Genomic DNA, 10,179 nt, shown 5'->3' on the forward strand with positions numbered 1-10,179 from the left:
GAAAAAAGGAAAAAATTAGTTTGATTTCTATAGTGCCGGACAAATCGATATTTGTTCTTAAAAGTTCTTTGTTTCAACTTGTAAAAATAGTTGCATGGTGTTTAAGATTTTATAGGAATTTAAACCTTAAATTATGTGATAGGGAGGTTAGTAAATGTTTAACAGCTGAGGAAACAGAAAACGCATTAATTTCATTAGCAAAGGTCGCTCAAGAACAAGAATTTGCTGAGGATTTACGTAGCTTAAAAAAGCATGGACATGTTTTAAGAAATAGCAAACTAAAATCGTTAGATCCGTTCTATGAAAATGGTTTAATTTTAGTAGGTGGGCGATTGCAAAGGTCGGATATGTTGTATAGTATAAAGCATCCTATTATATTACCGCAAAAACATCAATTGACGCGATTAATTATTCTTGATCAACATAAAAAACAATTGCACGCAGGCCCCCAGGCGATTTTAGCTTCTTTAAGAAATAGATTTTGGATCATTAATGGTCGAAAAGAAGTACGCAGTGTACTATCTAAATGTCACATTTGTTTTCGAGTAAATCCGACAGTGTTGAGGCAAAAAATGGGTAATTTACCGAGTGATAGGATTACGCCTCAGAGACCCTTTTATGTTTGCGGTGTGGACATTGCTGGACCATTCAATTTGAAGGATGGTAAGTTGCGTAATAGAGCTATAGTAAAAGCCTACATGTGTTTGTTCATTTGTTTCTCTACCAAAGCAGTTCATATAGAATTAGCGGGAGACCTTAGTACAGATAGTTTTCTCAACTGCTTTAAAAGGTTTGTGTCAAGACGGGGCATTTGTAGACGTATTTATTCGGACAACGGAACTAACTTCGTTGGGGCTAACAACGAGCTAATTAAAATAAATAAAGAGTTGAGCAGGATTCAAGGGGAACATGCGGTTCGCGAATATTGTTTAGAAAATAAAATAGATTGGCATTTTATTCCACCCGGGTCACCCCATCAAGGCGGCATATGGGAATCGGCTATAAAATCGGCTAAGTATCACGTGATCCGTTTAACTCGAAATAGAAATTTCACATTTGAGGATTTATCTACGATACTTTCTCAAGTGGAGGCGGTACTAAACTCGCGACCATTGACTCCTCTATCGTCGGACCCTAATGACCTTCAGGCCCTAACACCTGGACACTTCTTGATTGGAGAAGCCCTGATAGCGATCCCTCAACTAGATGTATCGGATGTTTCAACCAATCGTTTGAAACAATACCACCTTATGCAGCAGGTCGTGCAGCATATGTGGAAACGCTGGAGTGTCGAGTACCTCACCACTTTGCAGAAAAGGAACAAATGGCAGCAGACCTCTCCTAACTTAGAAGTCGGAGAAATGGTTGTTCTGAAGGATGAGAATACCAGCCCACTTCAATGGAAGCTAGGTCGCGTGGTTGCGGTTCATCCAGGACAGGATGGAGCCATCCGAGTAGCAAGTGTCAAGACTCTCAGTGGTGTTGTAAGGCGAACAATACACAAGCTTTGTGTATTGCCTAATCCAGAGCAAATAGAGACTGATATGGGCTTCAAGAAAGGTGAAGTGTAGACTGTAGTGTGGATTAAAGCTATTTTTGACGGTTGTAAGGGTTTATGTTGTTGTTTACTGGTTTTAAGGTCCAGGACGTTGGCTGTTATTGATTTAGAAGGTGTTATTTGTAATAAATCTATGTATACTGGTGTAATCGGTTGTATACTTGTTAGATTTAAGGTAGTGGTTATTTAGGTTTAAGAGTTTTGTATTTTGTTCAATTTGCTCAGTTCAACTTTGTAAAGTAGATTTAAGGTAGTTAGCTAGATTTTGTGTTGAAAGCTTGTGCTTTCAAGGCCGGCGGTATGGCTAGTCATCTCTAACTCATTGATTTCGTTTGTATGTATCTCGTATTTTAAATCTGGCAACATAGCTAACAAAAATGTGAAGGTGCGTGGCCACAAGGAAGATCTCGCTCTCTTTTGTAACCAGCCGTCGGCCATGATAGATAGTTTAGGGTTTACTAGAAAATACAGTCCATTTTGCTTACAATAATTAGTTTCCTTTCATCAAGAGACAATAAATAGGGTTTGAAATAGCAACCCCTCAATAATTCGCTAAGCTTGTCATGAACCTTAGAACTCATGAAAGTTTTGAAATACCAACGCCAGAAAATTATCAAAGCGACAATGAAGCTCGCGATGAAAACATTTTAGACCATTTTAATGCGAACCCAAAAACATTGACTCCAAAAGCTGCAACTGATATGAATATGCCAAGGACTACCATTCAAAGAGTCCTTAAAAAAAATATCGTCCATAAAAGCCTACTATTGTTCAAGATTTAAGGGATACAGACTACCCAAGACGATTAGAATTTTCAAACTGGTTTGTAAGGCAATGTCAAGAAATACCTAATTTCAGCAGGAAAATTATTTAGACCGTCGAGACGTTTTTTAGCAACTGCGGAGTATTCAACAGGCATAATCGTCATTTTTGGGCTAGTGAAAATCCTCATGAAGTGGCTGAACGCAGGCTGTTAGGAACATTAGGCATTTATTCATAGATTTAAGCAAAAAGTATAATCATTTTTATTATATACCTAATAAGTTCACGTTTGTTTGAGTCACCCTATATGTGAGAAATATTATTATTCATATCCTGGCCGGCTTACAGTTTCGCTTAAAAAGAGGAATGTTTTGTTTAGTCTATAATTCTTGATAAGTACATCTTTTGGCGGGGCGTAGCCACTGTCGCCTTACTCCGCTGACGCAATACTTTTGTAAGTTAGTTATCGAGAAAACCTGTCCGTGTTACGTTCGTTCAATTAAAGTTATATTTTAAAAAATAATTCGTGTTTTGATTTCTTGGCCGAGTTATTTATAGGACCGTCGTAGACCAATAAAACGAGTAGTTTTATTATGGTGCGGCGCATAGTGGCGACCGTGACGGGACCTTGATTGAATTGTTATCGTTCTCGGAAAGTGTTTATACGTTTTCGTTAGTTTGTTTTTTCGGCAAAACTGTTTTGAGAGATAAATCTTTACCGCGTTCTGTAGAGCGTTTTGGGTGGTTCGTTACCGGGTTTATCAAAAAGTTTTGCACTGTTTATTGTTGTTGTTAATTCGACGGACCTTTACCGCGTTCTACTGAACGTTTGAGGGTTTGTAACCGGGTCTGTGTCGTCGGTTTCTGATTTTTAAAAATTGCATTTAAAATGTCTGATCTCGAGAAAAAGAAAAAGAGCCGTAGTGTGATTCGGAGTTCATTTACAAAGGCGGCTAATGAGCTTACTCTCGGATTGAGTGCCGTACCGTTGGACTCAGAATCGGTGGATATTACATGGGAGCGTATTAAATCAAAATTTGATAAGTTGCATATTTTGAATAGTGAAATATACGAGCTTTTATTGACAAGTGCGACTGAAGCTGAGCTTGAAAGTGAGATCGAGACTAGTGATTTGTATGCAAAAAGGTTTACTGGCTTGAGGTTGAAATATGAAAAATTAGTGAAATCGCTGGAGCAACAAGATTCAGCCTCAGGTGTTAGTGATGGGTCCCGCAATACAACGAATCATATAACAGGTAGGCGATCTTTTAAATTACCTAGAATAGAATTCAAACATTATGATGGTAGTATAAAAGGCTGGCTTTCGTTTTGAGCCCAATTCCGAAAAATACATGAAGATTCTATATATGAGCATGACAAAATAGAATATCTTATTCAGGCCACAGTTCCCGGAAGCAGAGCTAGACAGTTGGTTGAGAGCTACCCGGCCATGAGTGAGAATTATAAGAAAATCGTAGACAGTATGCTTAGTAGATTCGGTATGGAGGATCTACAGATCGAAGTTTATGTAAGGGAGCTGCTGAAACTAATTTTAACAAATTCAACTTCAAATCAAGGGTTGGACATTGCCACTCTTTATGATAAGATAGAGACTCAACTGCGAGCACTTGAAACACTTGGCATTACTTCTGACAAGTGCTCAGAAATGGTTTATCCTTTAATTGAGTCTTGCTTACCAAATGAATTACTTAGAGTTTGGCAACGTTCTAGCAATTTCAACTACTCTGTTACCTCGGAAGACGAAACGGCCATCGCTTCTCTGGAAATTAGGCTTAAAAGATTAATGAATTTTCTGAAGCATGAGGTAGAGAACGAGCAAAGAATAAATCTAGCGGCAGAGGGTTTTGGTCTTTCAGGTGAAAAATCAGCTGTAAAGGAAAGCGGTGTTAGAAGAAAAGGGATGTTCAAGGAAAATGACGCAGTTCCAACAGCTATAGGGTTAATAAATTGCGAGGTTGAGCCATGTATTTTTTGTGCAGGGACCCATAAAAGCGAGTCGTGTTTTAAGTCGCAGAAAATGACATATAATCAAAAGAAAGAAGTCCTTTCTGGAAAAGGAGCCTGTTTCCGTTGTTTAAAGTCGGGACATCGAGCCAAAAAGTGTAGAGGCCGTTTGAGGTGTGCTATTTGCAGCCGATCACATGCAGTTTTAATGTGTCCTGATTTACGTGGAAATAGGGATGTCAATGACTCTCTTAATAGTACTAACGAGAAAGCTACTCCCGTCAAAGACCAAACGTTAGCTAACCAGACGAGTACACCAGTATTTTTGCAAACGTTAAGGGTAACCTTAAGGGGAGTAAATGGTTGCAAGAGTGTGCGAGCTTTGATTGATAGTGGCTCGCAAAGATCCTATGTTCTGAAGAACACTGCTAGGCAACTAGGATATATACCTAAACGGTCAGAGGAAATTATCCACTGCCTGTTTGGCGGACAGGAGGTAGCAAATACTCATAGTTGTTATGATGTCAATATCTGTCAAGGAGACGATTTATTCACATTCGAGGCATTGGATCAAATGAAGATTTCTGGTGAAGTTTCTCCGGTATATTATGGTGTTTGGACTGAAGAAATTAAATCCATGAATGTAGACGTCTCGGATAATCAAATCCCTGGACCCTTTGAACTTTTGTTGGGATGTGACATTGCGGGAAAGTTGTATACAGGAGCACGCTATGAACTGACTTGTGGACTAGTTGTCATGGAGACGCAATTTGGATGGACATTGATGGGAAGGATACCAAATAAGAACCCACGTTCTGATGTAGCTCTGACTACATTGAATTTATTTGTCAAGGACGCTTGCATGAGCAACTTGTGGGAGTTGAAAGCAATAGGTATTCAAGCACCGCCCGACAAGAGAACAAAAGAAGAAAAGGCTATGGCAGCAAAGGAGCTATTTTTACAGACAGTTAAAATTGACAAGGAGGGACGCTATGAAGTGAGACTTCCGTGGCTCGAAGGTCATCCTCCTCTCCCGAACAATTATAAGCTTGCTCAAAAAAGGCTGAACTCAACTGTTGGAAAATTGAAAGGACAAGGCATCTATGAGCAATATGAAAATGTTTTTTTCGAGTGGAAAAACGAAGGAATTATAGAAGAAGTCACTACATTGGCAGGTGAAGACATTAGCGAAGGACATTACCTCCCTCATCGACCAGTATTGAAGAAAAATAGCGCTACTACAAAGATTAGGCCTGTGTTCGATGCGTCTGCGCATGAAAAGGACAAACCGGCACTCAATCACTGCTTGGAGAAAGGAACAAACCTTATTGAGCTCATACCATCGATACTATTAAGATTTCGAGAGAATAGAATAGGTGTGGTCGCGGATATACGCAAGGCTTTCTTACAAATAAGCGTAAATGAACAGGATCAACATTTTTTGAGATTTCTTTGGTTAAATGCTCAAGGTCAGGAGGTGATTTTGCGTCACAAAAGAGTGTTTGGGGTAAACAGTAGTCCTTTTTTACTTGGTGCCACTTTAGAATTACATTTGTCTAAATGCTTGGAAAAATGTTGCGATTCAAGTGCTTATACTTTGGAAACCGTACAGAAGTTAAGCAAGAGTTTTTATGTCGATAACTGCGTTTTAAGTCTACCAGATCAGGAGTTGCTGAAAAGATTTATTAAGGAAGCTAATGCCATAATGTCTGAAGGTCAGTTTGAGCTACGAGGGTGGGAGTATACACGAGGAAAAGTATACAATGAGGAAAATATGTGTGATACTTGCCCTGTTCTTGGTTTGTCATGGTATCCACAGAAAGATATTTTAACCTTGAGCCAAGAATTTATTAAAGATGACATTGATGTTGAAAACGTAGTAGTTTCGAAACGACAAATTCTTTCGATTGCCCAAAAAATATTCGATCCCATTGGATATTTATGTCCTGCCGTTTTGACCCCAAAAATAATTTTGCAGAAACTATGGACAGAAAAAATAACCTGGGATGAACCTGTCGATGTCGTCACCGCTAGTATTTTTAAAGGTTGGATGAAAGAGCTACCATGTCTAGTAAAAATTGAAATTCCACGATGGATAGGTATTGGTGCTGCTCCAGAACAGAAGTTAAGCTTGCATACCTTTTGTGATGCAAGCAAAGATGCCTACGCTTGTGTAATATTTTTGCGTGTAGCTACGGAGGATAAGGTTGCTGTTTTTTTGCTGGCTGCTAAAACGAGGGTAGCGCCACTCAAGAACTCGAGTGCAAAGATGACAATACCTCGTTTAGAGCTGTTGGCAGCGACAATAGGAGCTCGTCTTTACGATCAAGTGATCAATAGTCTTGACTGCAAACCTGTCTCTTTTTTCTGGACCGATTCATCTACTGTCATTTCCTGGATCCAGAGGAAAGAAGAGTGGGGCGTTTTTGTTTGGAACAGGGTAACTGAGATCCGCAATTTGACTATGGCAGAAAAATGGTCTCATTTACCTGGCGTTTGCAACCCAGCCGATTTGCCTTCACGAGGCTGCACCCCAAAACAATTAGTCACGTCAAGATGGTGGGAGGGACCTGCGTGGTTATATAAAAGTCCAGAAGCATGGCCATGTGGTACAACCGTTTTTGATGAGGAAGAGATTGGTGCAGAAAGAAAGAAAAGGTTAGTGACTACGCTTTTAAACACCTGTGGTACTAGCGATTGGAATCTTCAGTATTTTTCTTCATACACCAAGACCATAAGGATGATTGCTTGGGCCTTTCGTTTTATCCATAATTGTAAATATTTCAACCAGAAGATTTTAGGGGAGTTAACAGTGGACGAATATAATGCAGCAGAGATTTTGGTTTTGAAGAAAGTGCAACAAGAGGTATTTTCCGGTGAAGAGGAAAAAAGGATCAGCAGTCTTAATCCGTTTGTTGCTGAAGATGGACTCATTCGTTTGAAATCTCGGGTATCCAATAGAGCGGACACAGAAGACTACCGTTTTCCTATCGTCTTACCGTCGAAACACCATGTTGTTAGTTGTTTGATAATGGAAAAGCACAAGAAATCCTGTCATGCTGGGTCCCAGATTTTACTGAGTTTACTTAGAGAAAAATTCTGGATTCTTGGGGGTAGAAGAACAGTTAGATCTATTACGTCAAAGTGCGTAATTTGCAATAGGTATGAAGCAAAACCGTTTAATGTAGAACCTCCACCCTTGCCAATAGATCGAGTGCGTGATGCGGCCTGTTTTGAGATAACAGGTATCGACTTTGCAGGACCGCTGTACTTAAGAAATGGTGATAAAGTATGGGTGTGTTTGTTCACGTGTGCTATTTATCGGGCGGTTCATATGGAGCTGACCACGTCTATGTCCACATCATGTTTCATACAAGCTTTGCGTCGGTTCGTGTCGAGGCGAGGAAGGCCTAGCACAATTTATACTGATAACGGTACGAACTTCACGGGTGCAGAGAATGCTTTTTCAAAGTTAGACTGGGACATGATTTTGCGCGAAACAGTCGTACAACGGATTTCTTGGCGTTTTAACCCTCCTACTGCGGCCTGGTGGGGAGGGTTTTGGGAGCGTTTCATTGGGATTTTAAAAAGGTTGTTAAGAAAAGTGCTAGGAAATGCCAGATTAGATTATGAAGATTTACTGACTGTTTTGTGCGACTGCGAAGCAGTTATAAACGCAAGACCACTTACCTACGTATCTGGAGACCCTCGAGATTTAGTTCCTCTAAGTCCAGTTATGTTTTTGCGCGATCAAGTTGAAAGTGGTGTCCCGGACTGTGACGCGATTGATCGAGAGTCTTTATGTCGCAAAGTGCGAAGACTGCAGGTTTTACGTCAAGAGCTGCGAGCTAGGTTCCGTGTGGAGTATCTCGGTCAGCTGAAACTTTTGTGCGATAAAAAAGCGACTCGCGAGATTGTAACTGGTGATCTAGTTTTAATCGGTAATGACAATACTCGTCGCTTGAGTTGGCCGGTCGGGCGTGTCATAGAGCTTTTACCTGGTAAAGACAAAAAGGTTCGATTGGTGCGGGTGAATACCGTCGGAGGACAGTTGCTGAGACCAGTGCAGAGGTTATACCCTTTAGAGTGTTGTGCTGTTCCTGAGTTTGAATCCGAGACAGAGGACCAGGACCCAAAGGGAAGCGCGAAAGGAGAGACAATCTACGCCTCCATAGAAGAAAATAATGCGCGAGTTGACGAAGTGAAAACGACACGGTGCGGTCGTATCTGTAGAATCCCGCGACGTTTTTCCTCACGAGACTCACTTCCTAAGAGTTCACTGTAATCAGCGAGAAGTTATTATGTACTCTTAACTTTTACTTTGTCGATGTCAACTCTTGTTGGTGAAAAAATGTTTGTTCTCTCAAAACATTTTTAAGGTGGGAGAATGTTAGGAACATTAGGCATTTATTCATAGATTTAAGCAAAAAGTATAATCATTTTTATTATATACCTAATAAGTTCACGTTTGTTTGAGTCACCCTATATGTGAGAAATATTATTATTCATATCCTGGCCGGCTTACAGTTTCGCTTAAAAAGAGGAATGTTTTGTTAAGTCTATAATTCTTGATAAGTACATCTTTTGGCGAGGCGTAGCCACTGTCGCCTTACTCCGCTGACGCAATACTTTTGTAAGTTAGTTATCGAGAAAACCTTTCCGTGTTACGTTCGTTCAATTAAAGTTATATTTTAAAAAATAATTCGTGTTTTGATTTCTTGGCCGAGTTATTTATAGGACCGTCGTAGACCAATAAAACGGGTAGTTTTATTATGGTGCGGCACACAGGCTACAAGTAACATTTGGATTTATTGTATGGTGTGGTATGTATGGTAAGTTAATTTCCATACATATTTTAATTATTATTTTCCAGTAAAATGCTATAGTTGTTTTTAGATAATCAGCTTATTGGGCTCTTTATTTATCACCAAATATTGACAGGTCAAAGATATTTAAATCTTTTGGAAGCGCAGATATTACCTACCGTGAAAGCTATAATACCTGAAGAACAAATACGGAGTGAAGTGTGGTTTCAACAAGACGGGTGTCCCGCACATAATACTCGGGACGTTCAAAACTTGTAAACGCAAGCATTTAACAATAAACTTATCGCGAACCGCGGTGCTGTAAATTGGCCAGCTAGGTCTCCAGATATTACACCCTTGGATTTTTATCTTTGGGGATATGTTACAAATGAAGTTTATGAGTTTAAACCACCTGCGACTCTCGAACAACTAGAGGACAGGGTTCAGACTGTCTTAAATAATATGAATAAAAACACCCTGCGCAAGGTAACTAGAAGTGTTTTAAAGAAATGTGAAAAATGTTTTAACAAAAATGGCCGTCATTTTGAATAATTTCATTTAATATTATTGTTACAAGTAGTTATTTATTTTATTTAGAAATTACGTAAAAGTATAAGTTAGCAAGTTAGTACGTTAATAATAATTGTGTGTACGACAAAATGCCAATAAAAACCATGGCCAACTCAGCGAAAATAAAACTATTTAATTTTTTGACGTAAACATAAAATATTTTCATAAAGTGTTATACATCATTTTAAAGGGACAAAAAGGATCTTTTTAATTTAGCAAAAAAACAAAATGACCGCCATAAGAAAAAAAGAAGTTGAGGATGGAATCTCAGAACCGAAACGTCGAAAACAAAAACTGAATTCAGGTATGCGTTGTCCTTAAAAAGTCGTCCTAATAATGTTCTTACAGATTTTAAAAATACGTTGAAATAAAAAAAATACAGCCCTTTTTCAAAAATGCAACTTTTTGATTTTTTCCGAATATTTCAAAATCAAAAAAGATAAAATCGTTCTGAAAGCGGCACTTAATTGGTAACTAAATGCCCTACAACTTTCCTCATTTAATTAATTTTCTATCTCT

The 10,179-nt window shown here is 39.1% G+C and overlaps 1 protein-coding gene across 2 annotated transcripts in view; it reads left to right on the forward strand.

Moving 5' to 3' along the window:
* LOC126746839 (uncharacterized) overlaps positions 1-10,179 on the forward strand; it is a 476,426-nt gene that overhangs the window by 378,603 nt on the left and 87,644 nt on the right. The window lies entirely within an intron of this gene.

This window comes from Anthonomus grandis, chromosome 18, assembly GCF_022605725.1.
Source record: "Anthonomus grandis grandis chromosome 18, icAntGran1.3, whole genome shotgun sequence".
In the NCBI taxonomy this organism is placed as follows: domain Eukaryota; kingdom Metazoa; phylum Arthropoda; class Insecta; order Coleoptera; family Curculionidae; genus Anthonomus; species Anthonomus grandis.